The following is an 18,799-nucleotide window of genomic DNA, read 5'->3' on the forward strand; positions in this document are numbered from 1 at the left end:
ACGCCCCTGGGGGCACACATGTGCGGTTAGAGTGGGAGGATGTCATATGACGTCCTCCCAGAACAAGAGAGCTGCCGCCCTCCTGTCATTTCCTTATATGGTGGGCGGGAGGCGGTTAAGACTAAAGATCTTGGGGATGTGACATACTACCTAGGAATAAATGTACAGAGTAAAAAAGATGGCAGCTTCCTCTTAAATCTAAAATTGATGCAGTGCTTCAGCAGTTTTGCATGACTGAAGCAGAAGAAGCAAGTACTCCTGTGGACACAGCATACCTACAAATCGAAGGGGATAAGGATCATCTTCCTACTAATGATCAGTACAGACAAGCTCAGTACAGACAAGCAGTGGGGGCATTGCTTTATATTGTAACCACTACATGTCCCAACATCGCAGCCACCATGTCTCTTCTTTGTGGACGTGTGAGCGACCCACGTCAAAGAAACTGGACATCAGTCAAGAAAGTCATGAGATATCTCAAACAAACGAAAGACTTAAGTGTGAAGCTGTCTGCAGTTGGTGATTTGAACCTTGTAGGATATGTGGACTCTGATTGGGCAGGTGACCTAAGCACTCGCAAATCTACAAGTGGTTACTTGTTCAAATTAGGAAACATTCCAATATCTTGGGCCAGTAAGAAGTAGATTTTCTAAATATGGGTATAACAAGTAACATGTTATGGAAGATGAACTTATCCTCTAAGTGGTTAAACTTCATGCTCGACATTTTCACCACTCCACCAATACACTGCTTTTATTACTGGCACAAAATGCATAAAATAAGTATTAATTAACAAGACAATAATACAAGAGAGTCTTCTCCTGTTAAGTAAGGTAAAGTAGTGTTTTTTTTGTTTTGTTTTTTGCAGCTGCCTTCCAATATATAATATATTTTTATACTGAAAATTTAATAATTAATAACTGTTCCCAGATAATGACATTTGCAAATGTTCCCAATGTGGGTGTAATTAATGTCATTTTCCTGTAAAATGTAGGCAGTGTTCTCTTCACAGTACTGACCAGAAGTCCTACTTTTCACATTTTACCATTCTAATTGCAAACTATTTTGAGAGAAAGAAAAGAAGAACTAATTTTTAAGCCAATTCTATCCTTTGTTTATGAATTTGCTTTTAACAATATATATTTTCTGTATGTTTTTTATTTTTTATGTTTTATGTATTGATGTTTCCAGAATTTATGCAGGGTGAAGGATTAACATTACTCTTGTTGGGTATATTGCTTGAAAAATCACAGTACCCACAGTATGCAATGAAATCAGATATAGGACAGGACAGATGGGTGTTTCTTCTACCATGCCTTATTTTTGGGCAACAAAAGAAGCTAACATTTAAATGAATTCTATGATCACCACATACAGCAGGTGTGCTCAGCCCATGGCTCATGGAGTCCTCTGATGTGGCCTGCGACCTCATGCTCTGTCTGGGATGGCAGTGTCGGCAAGCCCAGATCATCAGAGTGCATGAACCAGCGCCAGCAATAGAAGAAGCAAGTGGCTGCGGAGGGAGCTCTTATCCCAGGTGGAGTGATATCAAGTTCACTTCGACTGGGACCTTTCTAGTTGCCTAGTGTTGCCAGCAGAAGCTGCAAGAGAAAAAGGCCAGTTTATTAAACATCACATAGTTTTGCAATGGGCATATTAGCACTTTTAAAAAAGGGTTATTAGGTTGCTTTCAGACTGTTCCGCAGGTGAACACAGCGCACCTGGGGCTTTCCTGCAGGTTAGTTTCACTGAGCCATAGCCTTCTATTATATCCTGCGGGTTTGGTGTGCATTGTGAAAGTGTACCACATCTGCAAGATATAATAGAAGTCTATAGCAAAGCACAGCAAACCCACAGGAAAGCTGCAGGTAATTGCAGCGCATCAGTGTGAAAGCACCCTTATAGGGTGCTCAGGACAGCAAGGGCTCCTTTAAATTTGTGGTTGGGGGGGTAGTGATGGTAAGCCCCATAGTTGAGACGTGTTCTTACCACTGGTGTAGCATCAGTAGTTGCAATGGCAATCCAGCCCCATGCTCCAGAGGGCCCATTCAGCTACCCTGTAACATTCTGTTTTACACTTGGACAGGAGGGTCGGCGGGTGCGGAATATACAGGAACCGATCCTCTCCATTTTCCTCCTGGAACCGCTCAAAGCTGGTTTCTCCTCATTCCCCTCCAACCAGGGTTCAGCGGCTGCAGGTGGAAAATGTTTATTATGCTATTCAAAATAAAAAATGCTAGATTTTGAACCATTTAATTTCCTTGTGACCCACGACTGGTTACCAAATCACTTAAGTAGCCCTCACTCTTCAAGAGGTTGAGCACCCCCTGCATTAAGGTAAAAAATGTCTAGCCTTTAGAACTACTGTAATTAATTTGGCATTATTTTGTTGAAAGAATAAATCCAGAATTTAACATTATTTCAAAATAACTGAGGATAGTACTTTTAGTTTAAAGTATATAAACCCAATAACAAAAATCATTTAAAGGCTTTAACACATTGATGTAATTTCAAAAGTAATTTTTCAATATTTTAAAATCTGCGATTGTCATTAAAATAACACTTGGTAAACCAGCCAGGAAAGTACTTGTTCAGGCACTAAGGTGACAACCTTCTGTACCTATCTTCCAATTGTGTGCCTTCATTGTCCCCCTATCACAAGGCTTCCAAGGGGGACTACAAGTGGCTCTGCACACATTACACAGGCATGTTCCACTAGAAAACCCACCGTGACAAGTAGTACATACGTATTGGTGGAGTTAATGTATGCTGCAAAAAGGCTTCAGGAAATCAGCAGCACTTACTTGCAACAAAGTTATTAAAAAAAATGTTTTAAAAAACCAAAGCACTTTAGCAAATTAAATGTCATCCAGTTAGGGTTTACAACAGCTGTAGGCCTCATTCACATGGATGTTTGAAGGTGCAGGCAGGGTCTGGCATACAAATCCCAGCGTTTTCCCATGTTCACGGAGCTGCAGGTGGCAGGTAACAGCACTGATCTCTACTAGCCTCATGAAACATGTTTCCAGTTTCACATCGTCTTCTGCAACATATCCCCAGCCAAAAATGTAGCCTGTCCACACTCTCTGACCCCCATTTCTCTACAATTTCTGGCAGTCCTCCCAAGCATTACATATATTGAACATTATGTGTGGCCCCTTAGTGATGTAATTTAAGGCCCCCTTTACATAAGTTGGCAACCATTAATTTAGGGTACCATTGCTGACCTCTGCTTCAGTATATTCTGAGTCACTGACCCAAAACAACAATAAACATTAGGAATGTCAGAGAAAATCAGGAGTTCTCATCTATTAGGCTGTTCCAGGTTAGTGATGCTAGATAGATAGAAGGTCAACAAGCAAGGTAACAGCAAGGCAACTTACATTTTCAGAAGGTGAGGTAAACAACAGCAGCCTTAGCCCCTGTGAATTGAAACACAATAACAGCAGAATAAATAAATGTTTTACGGCACACATTGCCAGTTTACACCCACCTACCTCCAAGTCCAATCCAGTTTACTAAAAGAAGACAAAAGGAGGTCCATCCTTTTCCATTTAGGTGGAGCAAATTGGAAGGTAGGCAAGTATAAATGGACAGTGGAGTTTATTTACTTCCTGCAGCAGATAGAGCAGAGCAGGATCTATCCATGTCCAATCTGCAGAACCTGAGTGGACAAGGACCTGTCATCCTCCTGCTCTGCTCCGACCTTCAAATTCTTTGAGAAGGTGAAAAACAACACATAAACATGCTGGGAAAATCTTAGAATTACCATAATCATCAGTTAGATACCTCACATGGACTGGTCTGTAAAGATGTTCTATGTGATTAATATTTCCTATGAATACCAAATCCCCCTACATTTGCTTGTGTTGCATTTCATCTGCTAAGCTGTTTTTGTAACATATGTGTTTATATTTCAAAAGGATGGTGAGTTTTAAAGGAAACCTGTGGTAAAACAGCATTATGCTTGTTGCTGCTGCCCTTTCCTTCTAAATACTAGTTGCCTAGCTGTCAAATTGACTTACTGCTGTGAGTATTATTATTATTATACAGGATTTATATAGCGCCAACAGTTTGCACAGTCCTTTACAACGTGAGGGGAAACAGTACAGTTACAATACAATTGAATACAGGAGGAATCAGAGGGCCCTGCTCGTTAGAGCTTACAATCTAAAAGGGGAGGGTCAAGTGATACAAAAGGTAATAACTACTGTGGGAGGTGAGCCGATGGAGAAATTACATGTACATTTGTGGTGGAGGCAGGATAGGCTTCTCTGAAGAGAAAAGTTTTCAGGGATCGCCTAAAAGTGGACAGAGTAGGAGATAGTCGGACAGATTGGGGTAGGGAATTTTATGGTTGGGAGAGGGATGGGAGAGGCTCGGGAGAAGTCCTTCAGGTGAGTATGAGAGGATATGACAAGGGAACTAGATAGCAGGAGGTCTTGGGAGGAACGAAGAGTACGATTTGGTTGGTATTTTGAGATTAGGTTAGTGATGTAACTGGGGGCCGAGTTGTGAATGGCTTTGTAAGTTGTTGTTAGTATTTTGAATTTAATTCATTGGGTGAGTGGAAGCCAATGGAGGGAATGGTAGAGAGGGGTAGCAGATATTGATATTGGTAAGCTGGATGAGTCTGGCAGCAGCATTCATGTTGGACTAGAGGGGGGGATAGCCTATGTATAGGTAAGCCAATGAGGAGGGAGTTCCAGTAGTCGAGGCGAGAGATAACCTGGGAGTGAATTAGGAGCTTTGTGGTGTCATTGGTTAGAGAGGGGCATATTTTGGAGATGTTGCGGAGGTTGAGACGGCAAGCTTTGGAAAGTGATTGGATGTGGGGCCGAAAGGAGAGTTCAGAGTTCAGAATTACACCTAACACCCTGACATGGGGGAATGGGTTGATGGTTGATCTTTACAGAGAAGTCAGGGGAAGGGACATGTGGGGGAGGAAATATTATGAGCTTGATTTTGGATAGTTCAAGTTTGAGGAAGTGGTGTGACATCCAGGCTGATATGTCGCTCAGTAAGTTAGTGATACATGAGAAGACTGTTGTTGTGAGCTGAGGGGTTTAGAGATAGATTTGGGTGTTGTCAGCGTAGAAATTATAATGAAAGTCATGGGAGGCTATCAGCTGACCCAGGAAGGAGGTGTAGATTGAGAATAGGAGAGGTTCAAGAACAGAACCTTGGGGTACCACTACGGAAAAAGGAAGAGGAGAGGAGGAAATATAATTGTAAGTGACACTGAAGGTGCGGTGAGATAGGTAGGATGAGAACCAAGGAAGAGCACAGTCACGGATAGCAAGGGAGTAAAGTTTTTTGAGGAGGAGCGGTGGTCAACTGTATCAAAGGGAGCTGAGAGGTCCAGAAGTAGGAGAAAAGAATAGTGTTAATTGGTTTTTGCTGTTAGTAAATAGTTTCTGAGTTTTTGGAGAGCAGTTTCTGTGGAGTGTTGAGGGCAAAATCTAGACTGAAGGGGATCAAGAAAGTTATTCTTGATGAGGTGGCCTCTCAGTCGGTTATAGACCAGGCGTTCAAGGAGTTTGGAGGAAAAGGGGAGCAAGGAGATGGGGCATAGGTTGGTAAGATTGGTAGGGTTCAAGGACGGCTTTTTAAGTATAGGGGTGACTAGAGTACTTTCTTAGTCACTGTCAGTGGCGTTACTGTAGACCCACTCAACTGCTATGGAGCCTTGGAGTGGGTTGGGGTCCCATTAAAGCTATTGACACAAATTAACTGGAATAGGATGCCACTCTGAAATTAACCCTGCCTAACCCTGTCCTTAGCTGTAAAAAAAAATCCCAGATTGCCACCTTAGCTGAAACCTGGTAAGGCAGCTGAGATTTGTAATTTTGCAAAATAAAGACATTGTTTAAACAAGGTTTGTATTGTATTGCTACTACAAATCTTTTTTTTTTTTAAACTGACTAATAAACAATATCTTTCAAGACCAGCTTGTTTGGGGTGGGAGTAAGTGCCTTATCTTAGATATGATATGTGAAGAAATATTGGGAAGCTACTGAGGCCAGATTTTTTTTGTGTAGCCAAGCGCTTGGCTAGAGACCGAAAGTGATTTAGGACAGTGTGCTGCAGTGCTTTCTGTGTCTCTCATAGGACTTTGGCTGAATAGGTTAACACTGCCTCACCTCCATTCACCAGTGGGAGCTGACAAGCAAAAGGATCTCAAGAGACTTGATGGTTGGCAGCAATGAATCATAGGAGATGAAGTTTAGGAAATAAACTTTACTATGGCAGTTAATGGACTACTGGGCTATAATTCCCAATTTGAGCTGGGTATAAAGAGTGAGAGAGTTGTATTTTCACAGGCTGAATACAGAAGGAACTGCTGCTTTCTGCAAGGAGATCGAGGTGTGCACATCGCTGTTCTTGTGTGCACATCAACCTGCTACAAGCCTGCAACTGTGTGCTAAGGACCAGAGTCTCTCCAGCCAGATCTAGAAATGAACTGATACCTGAACCGCGGGACCCCTGTTGCTGTTTTACTGAGACTGGTGAGAAGGCACTACTACCATTAACCTGTTACTGTTAGCAGAAACTGAGCACATAGGGACTGGCCAGTCTGCTTTGGCTAGTGATCTCCTCTCACTAGCAAGAAGTGAAAGGAGATCTCTATCAGGTGCATTATTTACTGCATTAAAAGTTTACTAGGACTGTACCCATGTGCACCACCATAAAGTCTGGGCCCCAATGCTAGTAAGCTGACGAACTAGGACTAAAGACTGCTCACTCAGATAGTTGCTTCACCAGAACTTTGCCTATTGCCCATGGTAAGAGGTACTTCTTTGGGGAGTTTTTACATTTCAGTGCTGCCATTCATATAGAGTGCATCCTAAAATGGATATAGTCTACTGTTTACAGAAGAGTTATCACAGTATTGATTATCATTTATGTTTCTGTTTTCTAATGCCATTAATTATTGCTGATTTTGTGGATTACCAGGTTTACTCTTATTTAGGTGGATAGAATTCCATTCTATGCTGCTATAGCCTAGTGAACATATATGTGAAAAACCTACAGTGCAATAATACCTATCTAAACAAATATTGCAGCTAACATGTAAAGTGTTCCCACATTCAAATAATATTATACAAAAAATGCAGCGCAATACTATATTTTCAAATAAAGCCGTATATAGCTAAATATATATATGATGAATAAATATATAAACATAAATCTTGCTGTGTAACAGTGTGGTATGCTTAAATGACCATATCTGTGCATACTCTGTGCTCCATATACATAACATATCACAATATAATAATATCAATGACGCACCATTCTCATAATGCTGCCCATATTAACCATGCGTTATATGAAACATATCCACTGTGCGTCTAATATCTACTATCAGTGTCCCAATATTTAGTTATCACAATCCTTGGTGAACCGTCCCTTTAAGACTTCAGTGCTCCAAGTGCTCATGTGCAATCACTCCACTGCATATATTCATCCAGTGATTTCCTGTGACCCCCAGTGCTTAATGCACCTCCGACACACTTATGCACTCACCTTGTGGATTGACTCGAACTGTCAGGTCAAACCGCGCCTTTCCCTTTAACCCAGGCGGGTATGCTGGTATACAAATCTCCAACTCCTCTTGCACCTCCAAACTCCTGAACACAGAGCCACAACCCACAGACCAGCTCCCCCGCACCTTCCTTCCTGCAAACCGGACACAACAGTTTTTGCCGAGTTCTATATTTAAAAAAAAAAAGCCACAAAAATGGTTCCATCGTTGTAATCCATCATCAATCATGGAGTTCAGTGTTGTCACAGTGACTCGCCAAAATAAAAAAAGACAACCACCGACCCGTCCACACCTGCCAAGCACTCGCTGCTTCTGACAGGTCTGACAGTTGCCGGTCAGATGTAAACAATTGGGCAGAGCTAGCAGTGACATCACTGTAGTCAGGTGCTTTGCTTTGACCAATTACCAAGCACTGTTACAGCGTAGTGCATTGTATGGCGTGGGGGGCGAACAGCCCTCCGAACGCCCTTACTGTTCGTGTGCATTCAATTCCAACATCAAGGACATCACTACCCACTACATTAGTGAGAAGACTCCACTACCAAAATCCATTCTTATTTCTATAAATTTAAAAGCTGAGCATGAGGAAATTTGTTTTTTACATTGTAAGACTTTTTTTTTTTATTTAATATCTTGCAGCTTAGCAATCACTAGATGTGGTGGCTGCATTCATTTTCTTGTTTTTCTAAGCCGTTTTCCCTTGGTTTTCCCCTGGTTGTCTGGGCAGTAACACACCTCCTGTAATATGATGTCTACACTTTGAATGAAGAAACACCAAAGACACCTTTGAACAGCAGTATTTTCAGTCTGGGGAGAGGGTAGGTACACTCTGACACACCTGGCAGGGTTGGGAGTATTTATTGTAGATGTATATGCAGTATCCCAGCAGTAAAAGAGATATGAATCAACAGCTATGATTAAACTATATCAAGAAATATATTACAAATAGGTGAACAGAAGAAAGAAATATGCTGTAAAAACAAGCAATGGGTATAGAGAGCAACTTCTAAATTTCCTAAATCCTACACTGGGGAAATCCTAACTACGGAGAACGACACCACTCTAACAGTTCAGCTGTCTTCTGCTGGCCAGCTCATTGGGGCCCAAATGTTATGTCAGAGCATTTTAAATAAAGCCCCTTTAAACACTGAAGATGATACGGACTCTGGTCTAAGCACTGATAACGTCACTGACTCTGTGATACTTGCAGACAACACAGTACCTCTGTTGTCAAAGTGTAATGTGTATTTGGCCAGTGGCCTTTCACCAACTTCTTGTTAACATATGGTCTCCCTCTGTACACTGGGTGAAACACAGCCGGACTGTGTCTGCAGTGTCCTCCCTCCTTGATAAGGCAGCAGTCTCCACCAAAATCCATAGCTCTCTCCAATGTCCAACGTCACCTCTTCACCCTGTAAAAACAGCAGGAAAACCACCTCTCCCCTGAACCCCAGTGCCTCATGGGATCTGAGGTTCGCTCCTTCCAGCCCACCCAGCTCAGTCTGTAAAGAACTAGTCCCCCACAATCCTCTTTACCTTCATATTCTTAGTGGGCAGAGGGTGGGCTTAAAGTGACATGAAATATGAACAAAGCACATATATCTATAGTGTGTACTTGCCTCAAACCGTAATGTGATTTCTTTCTGGGGGACGGGGAGGGAGCTCCAACACACCACCTGTAATTGACAGCCTCAGCTGTGCATTGTTTCCCATTTGCTGTGTGTAGGGGGTATGCCCTTTCCCTCCAATTGGGGCTCATATTTCAATGAACTGTGTGCTCTAGCTAAGCTGCAAAAAAAAAATCTTTTGCTCTGTGTGTTTTACAAGACTGTAGATGAGAGAGGGCTGCAGATAAACGATTCACTGGGTATATGTAAGGGTCTACAACCACTTTAACGCGGGTTGTGCACAGCTCCACAATAACAATCTCCTCCTGCAGCTGTGCCTGTGAATGATCTCTCACCGAAACAACACAGAATCCACTCCTGGCAATGCTGCAGACTGGGCTACACGTTAAGCCTTGTACATAGTATTAGAAAATCTAATGAAAATATCCATATTTGGTAGGATTGTTCATTTTTCTGTTTGTTAGTACAGTATACTACTTTCAAGAGCCGATGTCGACTGTTCAGATGAAAATTTCCAAAGGGATATGCCAGAATTGTTTTCTTGTTGGTTAGCAGAATTAATAATTTTGGTTTAATTAGTACAATATTCATACTTAAAAAAAATTGAATGAGCAAGACTACGGATGATCAGAAACAATGATCTACCCTGGAACGTAGGTACGTACATGAAAAGCTTTCCTCTGTTGTTTAAGAATTTTCATACTATTAATCGCATGTGTAGTGTGCACTGTTTTTAATAAAAATCTCATTGTTTCTTCTCCCTGATTGTTCCCTCTGTACAGAGCCCTGTGTTGTTTCCCAATACAAGGCTCTTGGCTGCGATTGGACAACGCCGATCAGCAGGTCCCGGCCATGAAACCTTGGACCTGCTGACAGAATCCTGCAGTGTCCAATCACAGTGGGAGTCAGGGGTGGACGTGCACAAGCCCTGAACCCAGAAGAAGGCAGCAGCATACCGGTACATCGCTGTGCCTGTATAAGCCACAGACCCGCAGTACATTGCAGGCAGGCGGTTCATAAACGGTTAAGCCAAACTCCAGCTAACGCTTTCTAAGCAGTTACAGCAACAGTTTTTATTTCCTTTTGGGATAAAGGTTTTACAGAAATGAAGGAAAGCCGATCATTGTAACTGCCCCTGCAAGCGTTAAATCGTATTCTCAACCCGCTAACTGCTACATCTGCAGGAAAGCTTGGTTTGTTGAAAAACAGCAGGCTTACTGGCAGAATTACCAAGTCAAAATAAAACAAAGAAAATCTAAAAGAGAAAACCAATGCAGCCATCAAATCTAATAATTTGTAAGCTGCAATATAATAAATGTTTGGTGTTGGGTTTTATACTCATTTAAGGTCAGTGACCATATTGTCAAAGTTGTCACAGCCAGGTGCTTAAGAGAGAAAAATCCTGGAGGCCACATCAAAATTTTGCAATGTGGCCCTATGATCTGTAATTATGGCCCTAATCACTATCCTAAAACATGTATACAGATTAGTAGTTCTGATCTTACTCTGATTTTTCTTGTTGCATACCTGTTCTGGGCAACTAATTTATTGATTTGTAGCTGAGCACAATCACGGAACTAGCAATTTCAGAAAGAGTTCAACAATTACAGCCCACATATTTATCTCAGTAAAACATTTTTTAAAAAAAAAATAACATTTGTTCTGTTCTACTATTGCTACAAGGCAAAGGAAAGGGGCCTTGTGCCTTGAAAGCTTGCTTTGATTTCCCCTACGGTTAGCTGTTAGCACTATTGCCCGTAGCTACTTTGGTTAGTTTGACAAAAATATGATTTTGAGCTATGTTTGGAGATTTTTGGAGATTTAAGAAAAGTCTTGGGAATGTGTAAAGAGATGTTTAAAATAAAGGGTATTGTTGTTTGTTGGTATTTATTTTAAGGATTTATTAGGTTTTTGATGTTTTTATGCCTTTTTTTACTCTCACGGGATACCTAGATGGCTGCCTGGTCAACGTTTCTTGGTATTCTAAGTTATTTGTGAAGGACAGAAAAAGTAAACTGTGCAAATCTAAACAATAAGTTTGTATAATTGTATATGCAAGGAGCAATGTCATACTGCAAGTGGGGCTTCCTTTTAGGTAAGTAAACACTGGATATCAACAATCTTTTATATTGAGTTCCCACTGACCACCACCAGCAAAAGGGGGCCCTCATCACTGACTGCCAAACAAATGAGGCTCTTCACCACTGACTGCCACCACATAGGATATTTTTTACTGGTCGCTAACAAATGGAGGTCACTTGCCACTAATCATCAGTGAAAGAAAACCGTTATCACTGACCAACACTGTACAGCCTTTGCAAAAAAAAAAGTGTCCTGATAGGAAAAGGAGAGAATTGTTCATGCACACAGCAACCCAATTCATTCTTATGGGTGAGCAGTATGGGTGACCAGAACACCTCTAAAAAATAAAGTACACTATGAGAGACATTTTCTTTGCAAAAGCTGCAGCTCTGAGCAGAGCCACATAGATAAAATGGTTGAACAATGGAGAAAATAAGTATTTTACCAGGAAAGATTCACTCAGGGGGGTAGGCGAGTTACTTAAAAGACAACTTTACTAAAGCTACTGTCGTCCATCAAAGCTGAATTCAGGCAGATACAAGACAAACAATTAATTCAGCTCTGTTTTAATTAATACAAAATTAAATGTATTTTTGCAATTATGTTTTGCATATTTATTTTTGCAGAGTAAGTCCCTGATTCTTACCTTGGGTCAGCCTTTGCAGCCCCAGTAGAGTAAAGCTCAGACAAGGGGAGAAAGAAGCAGCACAAAAACCAGTGTACTTGCACTTGAAATTAGCAAAATACATTTAATGAAGTATTAATAATTACAGCACTTCATTTTTGGGATATTTTATAGTCCAGCTTTAAGCCTACATTCTCCTATAACAGCTGCAAAGTCACTACATTGTTTCTTTAAGTGAATATTGTATCATTTATAACTATTCTTTCATGCATTTAGGTACTGTAGGTCCCAGGCTTTTTTTCTATCTTTCCAGGGTCATAAATTCCTAATTTTTGCATGGCATCCCTCTACCCTCTTGGCCAACTAGCGTTACCTTTCTTCTTGTATAAGACATCTGACTACTGACCTAGATTGTACAGGATACTTGTGAGCAGGAGTGAAGTGCGCTGTGGCAGCACAGAAATCACACAGAGGCTGAGTAACTGGAACTACTGTATGCATTGCAGACAATTCCAACAAGGTACAATTAGGCATGTATGCACAACCATCTGGAGCCACTTACAAAGTCTGCAGCAGCAGTACTTTGGCTTGACTTTATGCTTCCACAATGAGGAGCGGGAATGAGGCCTGGCCAGTCCAACCCAACTGGGAGACTTCCAAAGCGGAGAGTAGCATGGTCCCTGCACTCTCCCTTTTCCTCTGGAACCCCTCCCTAACACTAGATACTGTCTCTAACAGAAGGAGAATCTGTACCTACACTAATGGCTCGCAGAATCAGGGAGCCTATGTATTAAATAAGCATGGCCCTACCTAAGAAGACCACAGGGGTCAAGCAGCTGCTCTGCTGTGACCCAGGGAGTCGTAGAGGAGCTGAGTTTCTCACAACTTCCTCCCCTTCTGTATTGCCGTTAAATCTATCACCACCTACAGCTGGGAGTACAGACTGCAATTGCCTACATACTTATAGTAGTTGGACAACTCTAGTTCATCCTCCTTTCTATTTAACTCATGGACAGTCAGCTCTAAACATTTACAGTATCTTGACAGTAGAATTCTTGCCACTAACACTGTATACATGGTCTTTCCCTAAATCAAGACATTGCAAAAATGTACTTCAGCTACAATTTTAGAAGTTATCTGCTTTGTTGTAATAGATCAGTGATCTTCATTCTTTTTTACTTCCTAAAGTTGTAAATGCATTATTGTACTGTTGATCCAGCAGAAGACACTTCAGAGGCAGGGCTCCAGGGCTACAATTCTGCCCTCCCCTTTATATTTTAGCGAATATATACTGTATGCTGACCTGTAAAATGTACATGAAAATAATTTTGGTTAGACTTTCACATTTTTATGCTTGATGTGCTATATTTTAATTATTGTAAATCACATACAAATTTATGAATGTTCTCTATATTGATCATCTATATACAGTGGCAGATTACTGTATGGGCAAAATGAAAAGCTGGGTAGAGCCCAAACTCTAGAAGGGCCTGTGGTAAGGGTAAAAATATATCAGCATTGTTTTAAGAAAGTCATGGTCAGCTTTGCAAGTCCTAGGTTTTCTTTAAGGGCCCATTCACTGTAATGCAGTGCTTGAACAGGCTCCATACCACAAGTCACCATCCATTGCATTAAGGCAGCCTAGATTGCAAACACACCAAAAATTCACTGCAACACACGCCTATCCACAAGGTGGGTTGAGATGGCATTCAAAATGAGTGGCACCACATTGTACAATTATATAAATCCTGGTGCCTGTGCAGTTCTTTGCCGTGTTCACAAATGTCTGACAGTTGCAGCCTCTCACAAGGTACAATGATAAATCTGAGTTATCACTGATAGGGAAGAGCAAATATGTTTAGACTGGATTCATGGGGCATTTCTTGAAACCATCAATAAGTCAACAAATTGTAATTTTACTTGACTTTGGGAGTCAAATTTTGAATATCTATTATGAAAAGCTATTAGGCAAGAAAACAAAGAGCATGGAGAGCAGGGCACAGACATGGGGAAAATGTACCAAATTTTTTTTAAAAAATACCGTATAGCAGGGAAAAGGTCCTCCTTTTTATGATATTTCAAAGGTGACATAGGAAAAACTCAAATCCTTTCAATTGCAAGCTTAGGAGCTCCCTTTAAGCTGTATGTGTTGCTAAAAACAGTGCAATTCTCATGGATAGCATCAGGTACATAGTATTCTGGTATCACATATTTTGCACATGTAATAGTTCCTTTTTAATTTCACAAAATTGCTTGGCTTAATTACAGCAGCAGCATACTAATGTGATTCATTTCACCTTGAAAAAAAGCCTTTTTAGGTAGTTTTGACTGTGACATCTGATTTTTTATTCATCTGTAACAGGCCTGAATTGACTGCTCAAAGTAGCAGCCACAACAGATCTAAAGGCTATAGACAAATGAACTCTTAAAAAAAAATAACGCCCTTAAATTTTTACTCATTGTAATGTAATAGTATAATTTGTGAGGTTTTTTTTTTTTTTTTTGTATTACCACACTATATTGTTTTAAAAGAAAATGGAAAAAAGAGAGCAACAATAGCCACACATATAGTACAGTGTTTGGCAAGTTTGTAAGCTTTTAAATTAGGCTGCAATGTAAGAGGGAGAGACGAGGCAGCTTTAATCATGAAACAAAAATTAGAATGTAATATTTTGCAGATAGTAGCCCAAAATATTGTACAGTTACTGCACAGTATGTAAGCAGCTTTATGAGACTGACATTTTAAGGGAAGAGAAGAGGTATGTTTTATCATTTAAAAAATAGAGTGTATTGTTTTACAGACAATAGTCAGAAATATTGTACAGTTGATGCACTGTATGTAAACAGTTTTATTAGTCCACAATTTAGGAGGAAGAGATAAGGCAGTTTTTGTCAAGAAATGAAAATCAGAGCCTATTACTTCACACAAAATAGCCAGAAATACTTCAAAGTCGATGCAAAGTATATACGCAGCTTTATTGGGCTTCGAAGTAAGAGGGAGAGACAAGCTTGGTTGGAGAGTGTATTGTTATCTCAGACAAAAGCCATAAACATTGTACAGTTGATGAACTGTACAAAAGTAACTTTATTAGACTGCAATTTAAGAGGGAGAGATGAGGCAAGTTCAAGTGCATTATTTCACAGACAATAGCCAGAAATATAGAATAACTGATGCACGGTATGTGACAGATTATTGGGCCACAATGTAAGAGGAATAAATGAAGCATGTTTTATCAGACAATATAAATTAGATTGTGTCATTTCAGAGACAGTAGCCATAGTTTATATACTGTATATTGTGTACTGGAGAGCATATAGGCAGCATGATTATAGGCCACAATTTAAGCAGGGGAGACAAGGTAGTTTTTATCTTAAAATAAATATTAAAGTGTCTTTTTCCAAGGAGATAGTAGCCACAAATATTTTTCAGTGTTGAGCCACTAGAATTGGCCACAAACTAAGAAGCACGGAGCACAATTTACCCTGCATTTCAAATTTTGCAGGTCAAGCTGCTAAAACATTATATGTGGCACCTTTACAGTGCCTGAGCACTGGAATGGGGCAGAAAAGGCCACAGGAGCTGATAAGGATGGCATTCAACAGAGGTTGCAGGAGCTGGTAATGATGGCAGTCCAGAAGAGGTGGCAGCCCAGGACAGGTGGAAGGAGTCAGTAATTGTGGTGGCGACAGGCCAGGAGAGGTGGCAGGACCTGGTGATTGTGGCAGTCCAGCAGAGGTGGCAGGAGCCTGAAATGCAGGAAGACCAGGAGAGGTTGCAGTAACTGGCAATGGAAGCATTAGCTGATAAAAGTGGCAGGAAGAAAAGTGGTGCCAGGATCCAGATCTGAACATGGGATCTCTGAGATGTTGTACAGCTCCCTTTCTGATCTCTTGTGCAATAATGCCTTTTATCTTGTTTTATGGTGAACCTAGAACTCTTTGCTCTTCCCATGAATTTCCTCATTTAGGTCATGTCTCTGTACTTCCTATTTGCTAGATTATTGTGCTCTCTACAGCCGAGATCTTGTGCACCTGTAGCTGGCTCCTTATCTTTGCTGCCAGTTGTTACTGACCTTTTGCTTGTTTCCCAACTTCCGCTTGATCCGAACCTGCAACCGCTTATTACCAACCTTTGGTTTGTTTACTGAATACACTTCTGCTTGATCCCTACCTGCTACATCTGTTACTGGACCCCAGCTTGCTCACCTCCTGGTTTGGTGATCCTGAGGACCGCAACCTAGCACTAGCATGCAGCAAAACCCATCTCCACCATCAGGAGTTCTGGTGAAGTAATTAATAAATAATACATATTTTTTCAACCTTTTTACCCCAGGAATACCCTTAAAATAGTTTTCAGGTCTCAGGGAACCCTTTCTAGAAACAATTCATTGGTATTCAGTGGGGAAATGCTCCTTACATTGGTAGCTAGTGGTAAGAATGTCCCCTTTACAAAGGTGGTCAGAATGATATTCTTAAAAAACATTATCTGTGTCATGCAGCTGGCTCTGCCATGTGGCTTTGACCCCAGATCTATGTAGGCACCATCAAATGGGAGGTCAATCAGCCACAGCTCAAAAAACCCCTAGTGACCTCCGGAGAAATCCTAGGTTTCCATGGAACTCTTGATGAAAATCGCTTAGTCTATAAATCTAATTACAATTATGCAATCAGACTGTAGTATGTGTAGCTAGGTTAAGTGTTTAAGTACCCTATACTAGACATTAGTATAGTTATATCTCTGATCTCAAATTAGTGTTCCAGAAAAAAAACAAAGCATAAAAGAAGCTACATAGTCATGTATTTTCCATTAAGTAGGGGAGGGGGTGTACCATTGCAAAGACATTTTTTACAGACAGAAAACTATAGAGGTCACCATTGCTGACCTCCTCCTGATAATGGCAGTTGTTTGGCTTTTTCTTTCCTCAATATTTACTGAGTCACTGACCTGGAAAAAACATGCAGCAATAAAGTGAGAGAAAAATCAGAACTCCTGATCTGTATTCTTGCTCGAGGTCTGTGGAGTGTATTGACTATGCAATAATGTAACTGCCAAGAAATCAGCATTTTTGTAGAGCAAAACAACTTACAACTTACAAATTTTTCATTTAAAGAAAAAAGAAATGTTTTAAAATATTTTGGCACAATAATAGTACATTAAATCAGGTAATATCCTGCCTATGTGGGTTATGGATACCATTATCACTTAAAACACAGTGAAGCTCCACTGAAGGATTAGCCCTACCATCCAGAAAACATCCTAAAGCTGAACTTCCAGCAGATATAGAAACACCATTTACTGCAATTTTGTGTTTATTATTTATTTATTAAAAACATTTATGTTTAACTAGTGCAGAGTCCTACAGTTGACTTAAAGCATTAATAAACACTTCCATGTTTCAAAAATAATGCTTTGTAAGATGTCTGTTTAACCCCTTTATGTCCTTCAGAGCTGGTCCTTTAATGGGCCTTAATGCTCAGAATAGGTAAGCGGGGCTCCCAATCTTGCTGAACTGTGATTGGCTTCTTATCGGCTTCCAATCATCAGTAGTTGAAAGTAAATATTGGTGAAAACTCAGCCACAGTTCTGGGGATGATGATGGATTACGTCCAAAAAACAAGCTAGTGATGCATTATATGGGGCAGCGGTTACAGTCCTTCCACCCTGTCACCACATAAATGCATATAGCTGTCATAAAGGGATTAACATTCCTTAGTACATATTTTTTATATATATATTCATTATTTTGCAATAGATAAACATACACAAAGAATATGACAGAATACAGACAATGGGGGTTATTTACTAAAATCGAGAAGCACAAAATCTGGTGCAGCTCTGCATAGAAACCAATCAGCTTCCAGGTTTTATTGCCAAAGCGTAATTGAACAAGCTGAAGTTAGAAGCTAATTGGTTCCCATGCACAGCTGCACCATATTTTGCACTCTCCAGTTTTAGTAAATTTACTCCAATATGTCCTAGCAACACAGTCACAAAGATGAGTACATTAAGACACTAAGATAATTTACATGTAGACAATGCAACATTGAATTGGATATGGTTCATGCAGTACTTGAAGTATATCATATCAAAAGATGAAATCAACTCTTAGTGCTAAAGTGGTACATAGAAAAAATATGCATTCTGGTGCATAGAGTTTAAAAAATTAAAGGAGAAGTATTACCATAGTTCTGTTGGCCATACTTCTCGGTGGGTCACAGGACTGCACTTAATTCTGCACTCCTGTGACCCAGATTCTAATTCCCGCTGTTGGCTGATGTTACAAAGCCCATCCAGGCATTGCAGGGATTCCAACAATAATGTCGGGATCTGCCTAGATGCCTGACTAGCAGCTGGCTTAGCCACTCAGTACACCACTGAGAGCCTAAGACAGCTACTTTCACCCCCTTCCCAGCTTGGCACTTCAGTGAGTGCTGGAGGGGCAGAGCACAGAACTAGCTCTGAGCTTGGTGTGGAGCTGGGGAAAGGGGGACAGCTGAAGGTGAGTATGATTATTTTTTTGCATTCTCTTTTAAGTAATATCCCATACACACGGTCAGAAAATCGCAAGAAAAAAATTGCTTTCGGAGGGATTGCGTAATAATAATCTGATTGTTAGTACACAGCTTTCAACAGCCGATCACAACAGTTCATGCGACAATATCTGAAGGAACAAGGACGAAAATACGAGTGAATGATTTTCATTTAATCAGTACAGTATCCGTCCAAAAAAAAATCAAGAGACCGAGACCACGCATGCTTAAAAACTAAAGAATACATTACAATACAATACTTTACATCACTTCTGAAGTTGTATTCTGTCATGAGAGAATTTTCATAACGTTAGTAACCTCTTTATTTTCAAAAGGAGACTAGCATTCAACAAAAAACAAATGATAAGTTGTCCAATTAACTGATCA

At 40.4% G+C, this 18,799-nt stretch overlaps 1 pseudogene; it reads left to right on the plus strand.

Annotated features, from left to right (window-relative positions):
- Window positions 1–230: 230 nt before the first annotated feature.
- Window positions 231–644, plus strand: LOC149461308 (uncharacterized; annotated as a pseudogene).
- Window positions 645–18,799: the final 18,155 nt, after the last annotated feature.

This window comes from Staurois parvus, unplaced genomic scaffold, assembly GCF_062004578.1.
Source record: "Staurois parvus isolate SC_StPar_1 unplaced genomic scaffold, SC_StPar_1.0 ptg000206l, whole genome shotgun sequence".
Classification (NCBI taxonomy): domain Eukaryota; kingdom Metazoa; phylum Chordata; class Amphibia; order Anura; family Ranidae; genus Staurois; species Staurois parvus.